The sequence below is a fragment of the Melozone crissalis genome, unplaced genomic scaffold (genome assembly GCF_028551555.1).
Source record: "Melozone crissalis strain CALT ecotype California unplaced genomic scaffold, PUWL_Pcris_2 ptg000005l_1, whole genome shotgun sequence".
Classification (NCBI taxonomy): domain Eukaryota; kingdom Metazoa; phylum Chordata; class Aves; order Passeriformes; family Passerellidae; genus Melozone; species Melozone crissalis.
In genome coordinates, this window is record NW_026535783.1 from 44,204,322 (window position 1) to 44,218,659 (window position 14,338).

At 35.2% G+C, this 14,338-nt stretch overlaps 1 protein-coding gene across 22 annotated transcripts in view; it reads left to right on the forward strand.

The window, feature by feature from the left end:
- Window positions 1–14,338, forward strand: part of PTPRD (protein tyrosine phosphatase receptor type D) — a 1,150,230-nt gene that overhangs the window by 268,844 nt on the left and 867,048 nt on the right. The gene's annotated exons all lie outside the window — the stretch shown is intronic.

The window sequence follows — 14,338 nt, forward strand, 5'->3', positions numbered from 1 at the left end:
GAATGTAGATAGATGAATTCCAACAGCATATTGGCTGGGCTTGATGAATGACAAATGTGTCCCCTCTGTTTTCTGTCTTAGTGTTTCTATCATGCTTTGGAGATAAAAGTTAATATTTTGAATTCTTAACTGCTTCACAGAAGTGACCTGTTGTAAAACTTATCTGTAAGATCAGTAGATATTTGTTGAGAAACTTATTTTAAACCTAGCATTGAAGCTATTGGTATGCAACATTTTTTTTGTGAGAACAGAGAAGTTCATTGTAAGTTTCAGGTGACAACATTATGACCTGAGTATCAAATACAGTTTAAAATTTTCAGTAGTAAATTACTGGAAAACAATTAATAGATCAAAGTTTTCCTTTCTATCAGTAACTCATTGCATACTGAGTGCAAACCTATGAAAGTTTGCAAACAGTACATTTTTTTTTGTTTTGAGTTTTTGGGGGCTTTTTGGTGTGTATCTGCGTGAGTGTGTGAGCATGTGTTTAGTTTTGTTAAATGTCTTCAGCCTATCTCCTCTGTTTTTCAACTTAGATGTTATTCTCAACACAAAAAGGAGCTTTCTTATAAGTTACAAAGATATTTTTCAATATCTCTATTTCTGGTTTCTTATGAAAGTATTTGCAGATTGAAATTTGAGAAGGAAAAAGGGCACAGAAATTTGTCTGACTTTTTCAGGGGATGTGGAAAATAAGGATCCTGACACTCCCTGGGAATTCACATTAGCAATTAAATACTGCATTTCAAAATTACAAAAGAGAAGTATTAAAACATCAAACATTTTGAATGCAATTTTAATGCAAACTTCTTTTTATATTTTCTAAAGGGGGGAGGATATTAACTAATTAAAAAACTCCACTGTTGTATTTTGCCCAATTATCGTTAGTACAGCAGTATTTAAAGATGTTTGAGATCCATTTTGTATGGATCCCAAACATCTATTTTTATCTCTTGTGAGAGGAAGACTGTTTTCTTTTGTAAAATACAAATGGCAAAAAAGTACTACAGCTTATTTAAAATACATATTTTCAAAACAATAATTTAGGTCTGAAAAAAACCCCCAAAAACAGTTTATGTATTTGCACCAAAACAATACCATCTGTATTCTTCACACAGCCACGAAATGCAGCAATTTTAATTTCTCATTCCTAAAAATGTTTTTTTCACTTTTTGTCTTGTTTTTACATTTAGAACACAATGGATTTTTCATTACTTCATATAAAGTAAAGAAAAAACTTGATATAAAGAAAATCACATGGGAGTTTTCTGAAAAGTTGGTTGGAACAGCTATAGCACAGAGCAAAGTATCATGGAATGACAGAATCAATTAAGCTGGAAAAGACCTCTGAAATCATTGGGTCAATTGATCCCATGACCTAACACTATCTTGTCACCTAGACCATGGCACTCAGTAGTGCATCCAGTTTTCTTTAAATGCCTCCTGGGACTCCATCATGTCCCTGGGCAGCCCATTCCAAGATATAATCCCCCTTTTTGTGAAGAATTTTTTCCTGATGTCTAACCTAAAACTTCCCTGATACAGCTCTAAGACTATGCCCTCTAGTCCGTTGCTGGTCATCCCAGTGATCATGGCCCATCTCTCTAACCTTTCCAGGTCCCACTGCAAAGATTTTCTATCCTGCAGCAGATTGACACTCCACCCCGACTTCGTGTTGTCCACAGTTTTGCTGATCGTATTCCCTCATCCAAATAATTGACAAGGTATTTAACAGAGCTGGTCCCAACACTGATCCCTGGGGGACACCATCAGTGAGCAGCCACCAGCTGGATGCGGCACCGTTCCCCTCCACTCTCTGGGCCCGGCCACCCAGCCAGTTCTGAACCAGCACAGGGTGCTCCTGTCCAAGCCGTGGGCTGCCAGCTTTTCCAGGAGAGTGCTGTGGGGGACAGTGTCAAAGGCCTTGCTGAAGACAACATCCACAGCCTTTCCTGCATCCACCAGGTGGGTCATCTTGTCACAAAAGCAGATCAGGTTTTCCAGGCAGGACCCACTTTTACTAAAACCCATCTGGGTCTCATACCTTGGTTGTACTGTGTCATGGGATTATGCTGAACCAAGGTGAAGCTGACGGGCCTGCAGTCTCTGGATCCTCTTTCCAGCCCCTCTGTAGATGGGCATCACACTGGCCATTGTCCTATCATCTGGGACCTCCTTAGTTAGCCAGGGGGATAAATAATGGAGGGCAGCTTAGCAAGCTCTTCTACCAGCCCCATCACTCTAGACTTGTGAGGATTTAAGTGGCTCAGCAGCCACTAACAGCTTCCTCCTGGATTACAGGTGATCTATTCTGCTCCCTGTTCTTGTCTGCCAGTTCAGGAGGCCAGTTGTTCTGAGGATAACTGGTCTTACTATTTAAGACAGGCAAAGAATCATTAAGTACTTCCACCTTTTCCTTTGGTAACTACATTCCTCTTCAGGTCCAATAAAGCATGGAGGAGTTCCTTGTCTCTCCTTTTGCTAATATTGTATTTATAAAACCACTTTTTCTAATCCTTTACAGAAATGGCCAAATTAAGTTTTAATTGAGTTTTTGCCTCTCTAATTTTCTTTCTGCATGGCCTAATGACATTCTAAACACTTCCTAAGCTGCCTACCTCTTTTTTCAAAAGTGACGGAATTACTTGAGTTCCTGCGAAAGATCCAGGTGCAGATAGTCTTGTCTTTTTACCTGCCAGCTCATCTTTCAAACATAGGAATGACTGCTTCAAGATTTCTTAAAGTATGTACAACCTTTCTGGGCTTCTGTTTCTAAAGGCTGCTTCTCAAGGAACTTTCCAAATCAGTATGCTGAATAGGACAAAGTCTGTCCTCTGGAAGTTCAGAGTAGAGGTTTTGTTGGTGTCCCTCCTTATTTCACTGACTATATGATTTCATGGTCTCTGTGCCCAAGGTAAACCCTGACTACCACATCTCCCACCAGCCTTTCTCTGTTTTCAAACTGCAGGTCTAGCAGGGCCTCATTCCTGATAGGGTTTTACCAGCTGTATCAGGGAGTTGTTTCCCATGAATTTCAGGAAACTTCCTAGACTGCCTCATCTCTGCTGCATTGAGTTTCCAGCAGATGTCCATCAGGTTAAAGTCTCCCAGAAGAACAAGGGCTGCTGGTAGTGAAACGTGCGCCAGCTTCTTATAGAATAATTCATTCACATCTTCCTCCTGGTTGGGTGTTGTATAACAGACTGCCACCAGGATCTCTGCCTTGTTAGCTGTTCCCCTGTCTCTTACCCCTACTTTCTCAACCTTATCATCACAAGCCTTGAGAGTTATACAGCCAGGAGCCCTCCCTAATGTACGGAACCACCTCACCTCTTATTCGTCCCTGTAGCTTCTGAAGAGCTTGTAGCCACCCACTGCAGCACCCCAGTCATGTGAGTCATCCCACCATACTTTGATGATGGTGACTATACCAAGCCTTTCCTGCAGCACAGTGGGCTCCATCTCCCTCTGTTTCTCACCCATGCTGTGTGCATTAGAGTAGATTCACTTCAGCTGGGCTATCGATTTTGCCCCTTACTTTGGCTTGTCAGCCGCAGGCTCTATTGTAGCAAGATTTGTTCATGCTCTTCCCCCTTCCAACTTAATTGAAAGCCCTTTCAATCAGCCCTGCCAATTCATAGGCTAGGATTTTTTTGCACTTTCTAGACAGGTTAACTCCATCTGCCCCCAACAGACCTGTTAACATATAAACTGCCCCATAATCAAAAACTTTCTTTAAGCCTGTTACTGATCACATAGGTTTTTCTATTCCTTTCAGCATTCATCCTTGCTATTAAAGAATCAGGACAACATCATCTATGCTCCTGTCCCTTCATCCAGGCAGCTGACAACCTTGAAGCCCTTTTTGGTCACCCTTTATCAACTTAGTTACTGGTAAACTGGACAACAAGCAGTGGGTAGAAATTTGCAACCACTGAACTCAGCAGTACAAAGTAACCTTGAGATCAATACAAAATGATGCTACGTGTTCTTCTTTGTGTCAAATCATTGGGGAAAGAGCGTAATTTAAAGATAAAACCAGAATCAAATAAGATAAAAGTCATAATACTTGGATATCGGCTTTATTTCACTGAAACACAAAATCTGACTGATTTAGCCAAGTAAAATACGCAATTTATTTCTCTTTTCAGCATTTGTGAAAATAATACAATTTACTGCAAATATATCCTCTTGTGTTGGTAAACCTTTTCCAGGTTGGGCATGGTAAAATCTGTATCTTGAATAGAAAGTTCCACCATCAAAACTACAACAGTTTATTTTTATCTGGTAAGAGCAATTAATCAAATCCCTGAATTTTGTATTCACTTGGAATCAAGAAAAAAAAGGCTTAAGTTAATCTCAACAAAACATTTGGCATTTTTTCTTTGAATTTACAAAGTATTTTCCTTTGGTTGATATTTTTTAAAAAAATCGCCTATCCCCAATACTATATATTGTTACTTCATAGTGGCAAAGCATTTTCTATCCTTCACCATAGAGTTTTACTGCATTTCTTTCCCAGATTAAGTACTAAAAGTTATTATTTTTAAAACAATTGTAGTTTATCAGTTGTGTAGAAATATAACATCTTCACACAAAATTAATCTGTCTGTCTAGAGGAATTTTTTTTCTTCTTGACTGGCCAGGAAACAGAGTGAAAGCATATATATATTTACAAATAACTGTAAGTGTGCTCTTATAGAAAAAGAAAATAGCCACCATGATATAATGAGACAATTTTGGAAAAGCATATAACTGCTTTTGAAAATTGTTTTCCAATGGAGGTTGTTTCTATATTCTAATTGCTTATTGTTTAAATGAGGTTCAATATTCCTAGAAAGCTGGTAAAAACTTAAAGTTTTGTGAAAATAGTTCTATATTTATGACGGGTAGACTCAGAAATCATATTTACTAACTCCTGGAATTGTGTTCTTTGTGGCCCTATTAATGTAGTATGAAAAATGTAGGCTCTTATCTCTAACATAATTGAATTTCTTTTATCAACTGCTCTCAGAAAAGCAGCTTGACCTGCATCTTTGCAGGGTCAGTGATTTTTGACCCTAGTGATTCAACAAAGATTATCAAGCAGGAATGTGTAATAGCAGTGTTCACCTAAGATTTGCTTTCTGACACCATCAGTTGGAAAAAAAATAGATTAAACATATTTGCATTAAAAAGATTTTTCACATAGGTCAATGTCAAATGATTTCACAATTTGTTCCCACTTCTACTATTTATTCTTCTGCCTGTATTTTTATACTGTTTTAAGCACATAAAGTGACATTTCATTCTTTTTTCTCCATTGAGCAAGCTACATAAATTATCTGTAGCTACAAAAATAACCAGTCAGGCCTTATTTTCAAAATTATTGCTAATGTTATTAAGTACCAGATATATTGTTAGCAGAGAGAGTTCCAAAATTGCAAGAATGGCTGGTAAAAGAAGGTGATTGTCTTAGTCAGTTGTTGATTTCTCTTGTGAGAAGCTGACATTTCTATAATGAAATGCTGTTAGTGCATATCTGTCAGTTAATGTTACTCCTGAGCTGCATTGTTGAATTTCACTATGTATTACAGTAAATAACATTTACTGTGAAAAATTATAAAATTAATATCAGTGGAGCAGTTTTCTTCTGCTTAGATAACTGTATTAGAAAAAGTTTCTGCAGGGAAGATAAAATTTATTTCATGTTCTGGTATAGAACTAAATAATCTGTGCATGAAGAAGGGAATAGAATCAAAACGTAGAGATTTACTAAGTTGACTACAGAAATTGTATTATTAAAGAAAATTAGTGCTTCATAGGGGAAGTTAGATTTTAGAGTAAAATGGCTGGACTAATTAAAGACAGCAGAATAAAAATCTTACCTTTTTTTTTTTTTCTACATGTTCTGGATATATTTGAACTTGGAGAGTCCACATGAACTACTTTTTTCCAGGAAGGCTTTGTCTGTAATTGGGATCTCATACATTAATATATATTACATAGAAATCCTTTTTGTATAGATCCTCCACAAAAGTCATAATTAGAACACACACATAAATTACCATTTAATTAATTAAAGGAGGGAAGGGAAGGGAAGTTCCGCGAAGGGAAGGGAAGGGAAGGGAAGGGAAGGGAAGGGAAGGGAAGGGAAGGGAAGGGAAGGGAAGGGGATTCCAGTGACAGCACTTTTACTACCTTTTTGAGGCTAAAAGGATGGTCTTCATAGCACAATATATTATGGGGGAAAAAAAAAAGAATACCAAAAATTGAGATCAGATTGGTTTATTTATACTAACACATAGCTTTCCTACTTTTCCCCTTTTCAAAACAATTGCAAGAGTCAGTTGATCTCAACAGTAATACTTAAGTAAAGTATAGAAATTATTTTGTATTGAAGATAAAAGAATTTTTTGTTATAGTACCCTTGTACTTTTAAAAAGGAAATTTTGCTTATGTTCAATTTACTGCAATAACTTTTTTTTTTTTCCAAAACAGAAGGCATTATCAAAAATCCTTAACAGGAAGAAATCATCAGTCAGTATATTAAATTCAAAACAGCAATGAGAGATTATTCTGCATTTTCCATTAGATAAAACTTTCATAAAAACTCATGGCAGGTGCATCAAGACAAGGACTGAATTTACCCATCCTTGCCATATCTCAACAGTACAGTAAGAGTATTATTTAGAACACACTCAGTAGATTTTTTCTGATGAGTCCTAAAAAGATTTCCTTGGCTTAGTTCCCCAAAAACCTAACCACATATTAAATGCCAAGAATTTTCTGGCTCTGCTCCCAGTTATCAGTTTCAGACATTTGGCTAACCTCCCTGACAATCATGAAGCTTAGACACTGTGCTTTCCCACATGTTCTCATCTGGAATGCAGCCCACACAGATGATGGCAGACTGAGTAACCAAGCATGTTTGTAGCAAACAGTGAAATGTAGCATAGTTCTCTCCTGAGATTCTCTGACAGGGAAGCATGCATAGAAGTATTTCTTCCTTTGTTTAATATGTAGTCTGCCTCATCCTTGCTTGTTTATTTTTCAGCATGATGACAAGTCCTTTCATTGATTTTTTTTGTTTTGGTTGTTTTTTTTTTTTAAACAGACTTTTCCTTGGAAATTTCAGGTTTTGATCTTCTACCTTGTCCATGGAATTTTCCAATTCCAGCCTACGTAAATAATGTGATTTATTTAAGCAAGTATCTAATTATCAAGAAGGATTACAGTACCAAAAGTTATTTTACATCCGGCATTTTTACTACATCGAAAGAAGGTTGTACACTTCAGTACAAGAAACTATCATGCTGAAGAGTCAGGTTCCTTTACCAGAAGAGATGGCTTTGACATTACATGAACTATAGTCCTTTAGCCTGCATAAAATAACGTCCTATTTTCAATGCCCTTAGTATAGATGCATTCCAAGCATATTTATTTCAGTGTTTAAGGAAAAATAGGATTATCATACTGTTTCTTTTAATTTCTTCATAAATAAAGTATTTGTTCTAACCTTTTGGCCTCCAAAGATTATGTTTCAATCTTAAGCTATATTTGCATAGATTAAAAAATTATGAAATTGTTTAAATATAAAATTTTAAATACCTTACTTTGAAAGCTTTCATTTAAGCCTTACCCCATATCTTATTTTGGGTTTGCAAACCCTTATTCAAGATTCAGTTTCTCATCACAATCAGGGAAATAGGGTGTCCTGCTTGTGCATCATACAGAGTAGTGCAACGACGCTGAATATCATTGTACACAGATCGTCTTAATGAGAAAGTATAGTGAGTGTTTCCTGTTTGTTTTTTCAACTAAATCTTCTTTACCCACAACAGAATTGCAGTATTCTCAGTCTATTCAAGTCTAATTTGGAAGTTCAGGCGCATACTTATTTTCATGATCTCTTCCAAGAACAAACAAAGTTAGGCTAACCACCTTCCAGGAATTATGTCTCAAGTCCTCGCTTTATTGGCTGCTGGGCTTTCATTTTTTTCTCTCGTTTCTTTTTTTCTCAGTGAAAGGACCTTGTATGGCAGCCAAGGATCACCTAAACTGTAATTCTTTTTTGAAATAGTTTCTAATTTTTTTATTTACTATACCTCCTTGTTAGTCACTCCTACATTCATGCCCCTTTCCATTCTGAGACTTTCTTCATCTAACAGTGTTACTGGTCCACAGGCATTACGGTTGAAGGCTCTGTACTTTGTAAACATTCATTGGTATCCAAGTTTTTGGATATTTCCAAGTGTTTTGGAGCATCCATATTTGAAAGTGTTTTGATTATTAAAAATGTTTAAGTTTTGCTGCAGTGTGCTGTTATACTTTTCTGTGTTCTTTAGAAAAGTAGTTTAGTGTTTTTCCTACTTAAGAAAATAGGAAAAAATACTTCTATATATTTTCAGTTGAAATCTTAATTGGCTAAGAGTTTTATTACTACTTCGTTCACTTGCAGAATTCAGAAAGGAAAAAAAAGATTAAAAACATATTTCCATATGAAACGGACTTCTTTTTAACTCAGCCTAAACTGATTTGAATCAGTTAAGCACATAATAATTATAGCCAAGAAAATACTTTAAATATAAATAGCAATAAATAGCCATGGATTACAGTAGCTCTCAGTGAAGATGAGATATTCCAATATAATAAATAAATAATCATAGTCTCAGTATACAGGAATTTCTTTTAATTTTTATCTTGATTCTGGATAAGAACTTGTTGCCACCTAATTAATTCCAACAAAAAGGCAAAACTAGTGGACTCTGAACTTTTGTTTGCTGCAGAATATGATAAGTAGGACTGAGAAGAACAAAAGTAATTATCAAAATACTCTTTAAATGCAGGGAAATTCCATTGTCCTTTCTTAGTTTACTAATATGAGTCCCCAAAACAGACAACTAGTACAACTTGAATCAAAATTTGTCCTTTATAGATCAAGAGATCAAGACAATAATAAGGCTCTTTGTCATGACAGTGCATTCTGGGAAACCTCAAAAGAATTTCCCAGAAAACAAAAAAAGCTGTGGAAAATACAAATTATATATGAGTATCCTAAACTGGTCCATGATGGCATGACTGGGTGGGATTAAAGCTCCTTCGCCTGAAGTAAAATTATTCAACAACATATCTTTTGTTCAATTACTACGTGGCAGTAAGTTATTTCCCTACAGAGACTGACTGGCATTCTATGCTATAATTACTAAATATAATAGTAGTTCTCTGAATTTTCTCATCTCCTTCTTTTGACCCTTCTAGCTTATTAATTTGTTGCTTATTCAGGTGAAAAATATCCTTTTATTAACCCAGAAGGTTATTTGCTTTTCCCAGCATTAAATTTTTCTTTTAGACCACACGCATATGGATCAGTAGTATTTCAAATTGTCTAGGAATAAATTTTGGCTATTCCTCCTAAAAGAGACATAATTTTTGAGGCTTAAAGGGCCAAAATCTGTTTGTGCTTCCAGAATTTAACTTTTGTTTGTCCTATTGATTTTATTGTTTGGAGAATGTGTTGTATTGACAGCCCTTATTACTGAATTTCCTACTTGTTCATGCACCAGATTTGTATATCACCAGCAGAGATAATTTTTTCTTGCAGCCTTACCCATGCATCAGCCACTTCAGACTTTCAGACATTTTATCTTTGACTGCCCTTTAATAATTTAGCTAAAAATGTTGCTGGTGGAAAAATGCTAATCACACAATAAATTTGATGTTGTACTTGGACCCTGCAGTCATTTATGGTTTTCTGGATTTTTGACAAAACAATTACTCAGCTACTAACTTTTTCAAGTCTGTAGTGCTTTTGACTTGACTCTCTATGCTCAGTCCTTTCCACCCTATAACCTATAAAAACACTGGATGATCTGTGAATTCTGCCTCATTACATCATGACGCTGTTCTGCAGAGCACTGAGACAACAGTACACTAGACCACATAAACTAGTTTCTACAGTGGCCTAGTGGGGTCACAGATGCCACCTACAGCTCTCAATTTTTTAGTTAAGCTTTTGAAAATACATGCAATTTTTAAGAAGTATATTTAAGTAAGTTTTGTGACAAAAATATCAGGTGATGGCAACTAACTACTTCATTGATTTTACGACATCCTGTCATATATCATAGGATCACATAATACAGATCTTTATTGAGATCAGAATCTCAATATGAAATACCTATAACATAAGCAACACAGTAAAAATGAAACCTACTGTTCAAAGTCACCCTCAGGTTATTATTTTGAAGACCTTGACAAGAATCTTAAAATAAACTTAAAGCAATATTTTAAAATTCTATATCTGTGTTTATTTTTGGCATAAAAGTTTTCAAGTTGGTCAATAAAAATGAAAAAAGAACAAAACATTCCTGAAATCATTAGTTAAAATAATGGTTGTTACAAGAGATAGACTTCAAAGACATGAAAAATAATAAAATAAAACCTAAATAGAGATTTCAAATATGTTTTTCCCATAAACATATATATCTAGTTGTGCATAATTCTTTTTAGATTTGTAACTTAAATTAAATTTTGTAGATGAAAATCATAGACATCATTCTCTGCACTGGGAAACTGTACATGCCAATGAGTTTTTGCAGAATTAGGATATGGCTGAACGAATAAGCCTGGAAAAACTATGCAGTGCTTTTCAAGATGACAGAAGGAGCTAATGTTTTAAAATACCGGGAATAAGTATTATTAATAAAATGGCATAAATTGCACTTCTTAGTTTTTGTACATATTCTTCAAGCTTAATAGTCACAATTCCATAAATAAACTCACTCTTTAAATCCAGAAATGTAACTAGCTAAAATAACATACTGTTGAAATTATACCTAAGCAAAGTGAAATCAAAAAAGTTTTACTGGAAATGATTGATATATGCCATTTTTTTTTTACTTTTCTATAAGGATCCTGACTGCAGCCCCCTTCCTAAAAGTTTACTGGGCTGAGTTAGGGTGCTCAGTGGAATCAGTTAAGGTGCTAAGTGGAATGAATGAAGATATTTAGTCAAAGCTTGCCTCCATCACTGATGGGAAACCAGAAGTTTGGGGTGCCCTCCTTCTCTGGGGAACTCTTGCCCAGCAAAGTCTGTTTCTGCTGCCCTTATCTGAGCTGTGTAGCAGATCAATACTATAATTGTGCCCTGGGTCATATCACCTCAGTCTTGACCCAACATGAATCCTGGGACACAGCTTTCAATCCTACTCTCAGCCCTACTTTACCCCCGTAGACTATTTCTGTGTCTGATCCCAACTCTCACTTGCTGCATCTGTGTTCTGGATCAATGTCATAGGATGGCACTACTCCAAAGCCTTGGAATCACCTTTTGCTCCTGGCTGTCTCCTTATGCAGAGCAGCCAGAACTCTTCCCTGACATTATTTTCAAAGTCTAGGCTAAACATTCATCAGAACTACTTTTATGCAAAAGATGCAGTGAATTTGTTTTCATACCGGGAATTTAATTGTTCTGTTAGTGAGGTGGTGCAGTTCCAATTTCTTGGAACTAACAAGAACCACTTTATTGATTCCTTCAAGCTGGTAAAAACAGAAAAAATTTCAATCCTTCTTGGCGTAATTTCAATAGGCCAAGACAATTTGAATAGACAACAATAGTTTTTAACATCAAATAACTGAAGTTCAGAAGCTCTTTTCTTAGAAGTAGTTGTGTGGAAAACAACAGCCAACATGTTTTGTCTGTTTTCTGACAATACTATGTCCATAATACTAACTATGTTCAGCTTTTTCATTCTGTTGTTGAATTACTTCTTGAATATGAGCTACTTTGTTTATTTTGCTACATAATACCATTTTTTGGGGGTTTTTTTGAAACTTCTAAATCATCTTGTCACTACCTAAGGTTCTATAATTACACTCTGGTTTGTTTCCAATATTTTATCCCACCTTAATTTTTTTTTCTTTTTAGAAAGAGAGTGTATATCAAGAGGTCTTTGCTTTTTTAGTGATTTGTTTTTGTGAGAATTTTAGTGTAATCCCAAGTACATCTAAAGAAAGAACCACTCATTAAATGGAAGCTAATCATATCTACCAAAAATAACCAATTGCATTGTAAAAGATCCCTTCTATCATCCTTTTTAAATGCAAGTATTCATGAGCAACGTAGGCACAAGGATGTGACAGAGACAGTATTATATTTCATCTGGAGATAACTTGAGACTGCAAAGAAGTAAATCAGCTGTAAATGAGCATCATGTTAGTAAACCTGATCAAAGAACAAGGAAAAATTTAAAACATGTGAGACACTTAAAGTAGTTCTCTCATATGCCTGGGAGTGCTTTGTAGCATTACTAGCTCACAGACTGGACTGCACTCTGCTGAGACTAACCAGTTACGTTTGTGAACTCCATCAGTTCTTGATCAGAAATACATGTTCTAATAATGGGCTCTTGGGTATCAGACCGTTGTTAAGGCAAAGTAAAACAAGTGCAGGTTTGGGCAGGCACATCAAGGTCCTGAGATCCTGCACTGCAAGATAGTAGGGAGCCTGTGGCCTTATACCGAACCTGATAGAAATCATGTATGCTGAACGACCGTTTCCACTTGAACTAGGTGTCATTATGAAATCTGAAAAGAGTTTTTTGCGCATTGGAAATAATATTAGTAATATTAATGATAATAATAACAGCAAGAACAATAATAATGTGTAGCAGATCAATCCTGGTAAAGGATATTGATTATGATCTTTGCACTATTTACTTATGACAACTGGAATAAAGGGAATCTTGAAAGTTTTCCCATATGACCGGGCTGACATATGCAGACAAATTCTTGCTTCAAGAAAAAGTAAAATATTGAATTTGAAAAAAATCAAAAGTAGGTGGTCAAGATAGAAATGCAAAAGTAAAGACATTTTTTAGTGACAGATTATTAAAAACAGTAAGAAAGGCTAAAAAGATCTGTGTATAGATAGCCTCATTACTGAAGTGAATGAAACTGGAACAGATAAAAGTACAGAAGAGTGTTTGAAGAGTGGTAGTATTGGCGTGGTGTGCCTTGATCTGGTTTGGTTTAGTTTTGATCCTTCCCCATCCCCTGCTCCTTGCCCTCCTTTAGTTTAGTAATTTTGGATGCCAGGATTCTGAAAGGTGTGAGAGAGGTTCTGAAATGTAACTGATATGATTATGTTTAAAAAGTCCTGGCTGACTCTGTTTCCATTTCAATGGTACAGCCAACTGTGTAGGTATATTGTAGGATCTGATAACATTTTATAAAAGCGAGAAGAAGGAAAATTGCATGGGGATCTGATTTATGATGAAAATTTGAACAAATGCTTGAACAAATTTGTTCAGCATAAAATGCTTTGAGACAAAGACCCTGAGGAATATTTATTTTTTTACTTTTATGTAGTGAAGCAGATTTGAGTTGTACTTAATAAGCAGAATTGCATTTGAATTGCTTTAGGAAAAAAATCAGGTTTGAACTCTTTATTACTAGTAATTTAATGTGTTCACTAGTGAAAAATTTCAAGAAGATAATGTTCAGCACAGAAAGCTGAGTTTTGCATTGTGTAAGATATGGACTTTATAGATAGCAGAAAAGCCTAGGGCAATTGTGCTTTTTAGTATCTGATATGGTAGAACATTGACCCAGCTTTTTTGCTGAGTATCAGAACTTAGTATTAACTGTGTATTTACTCTTTGGGTTTTTGTTGTGTAAACAGAAAGAATCTGCAATATGTAAGCATAAGACTTCAAGTATATTAAAGATTAATAGTAAGATTTACCCCAATCTTCTATATTAAGTAAAAAGATTAAATTAACTGCTACTTGGACTATTAAGAATATATTATAAGTGAGAAAGGATTGAATTAATTCAATCAACAGTCAGCTTTTTTATTAATTAAAGAACCACTGTCAGAATATAGGACGAGAAATATTGTACCTCTTTAAACTGTTGTAGCTATAGTTTCTCAATTTAGTGAAGATATTTGACTTACATTATTTTTCCTGTATGTTTGAATGCAAATAGTATGCAATCTGTAATAGCATAGTCATGATAGCACTGATGATTAGATTATGCATAGAAAATACTCCTAAAGAATTATATGAGATACAAACAAGATATAGTTCAGAATCTTAATAGCTGAATGCCTGCAAGCCTATAAAATCTAATACTATATTATCTGTTGACTAAATTTTATTATCTCTGACAAAAGGTTTTATCTCCTTTTTGTTTCTTCATGCATTATTAAGAAATAAAATAAAATATAAATATTTGATTTTTGGTTTTTGTTGATAATTTCTTGGCTTAGTAAACCTATATTAAGAATGTCAGTCTCACACTAACAACAAACCAGCTTATTTGGACTCCATATATAGCAGAAATCTCCCATCTT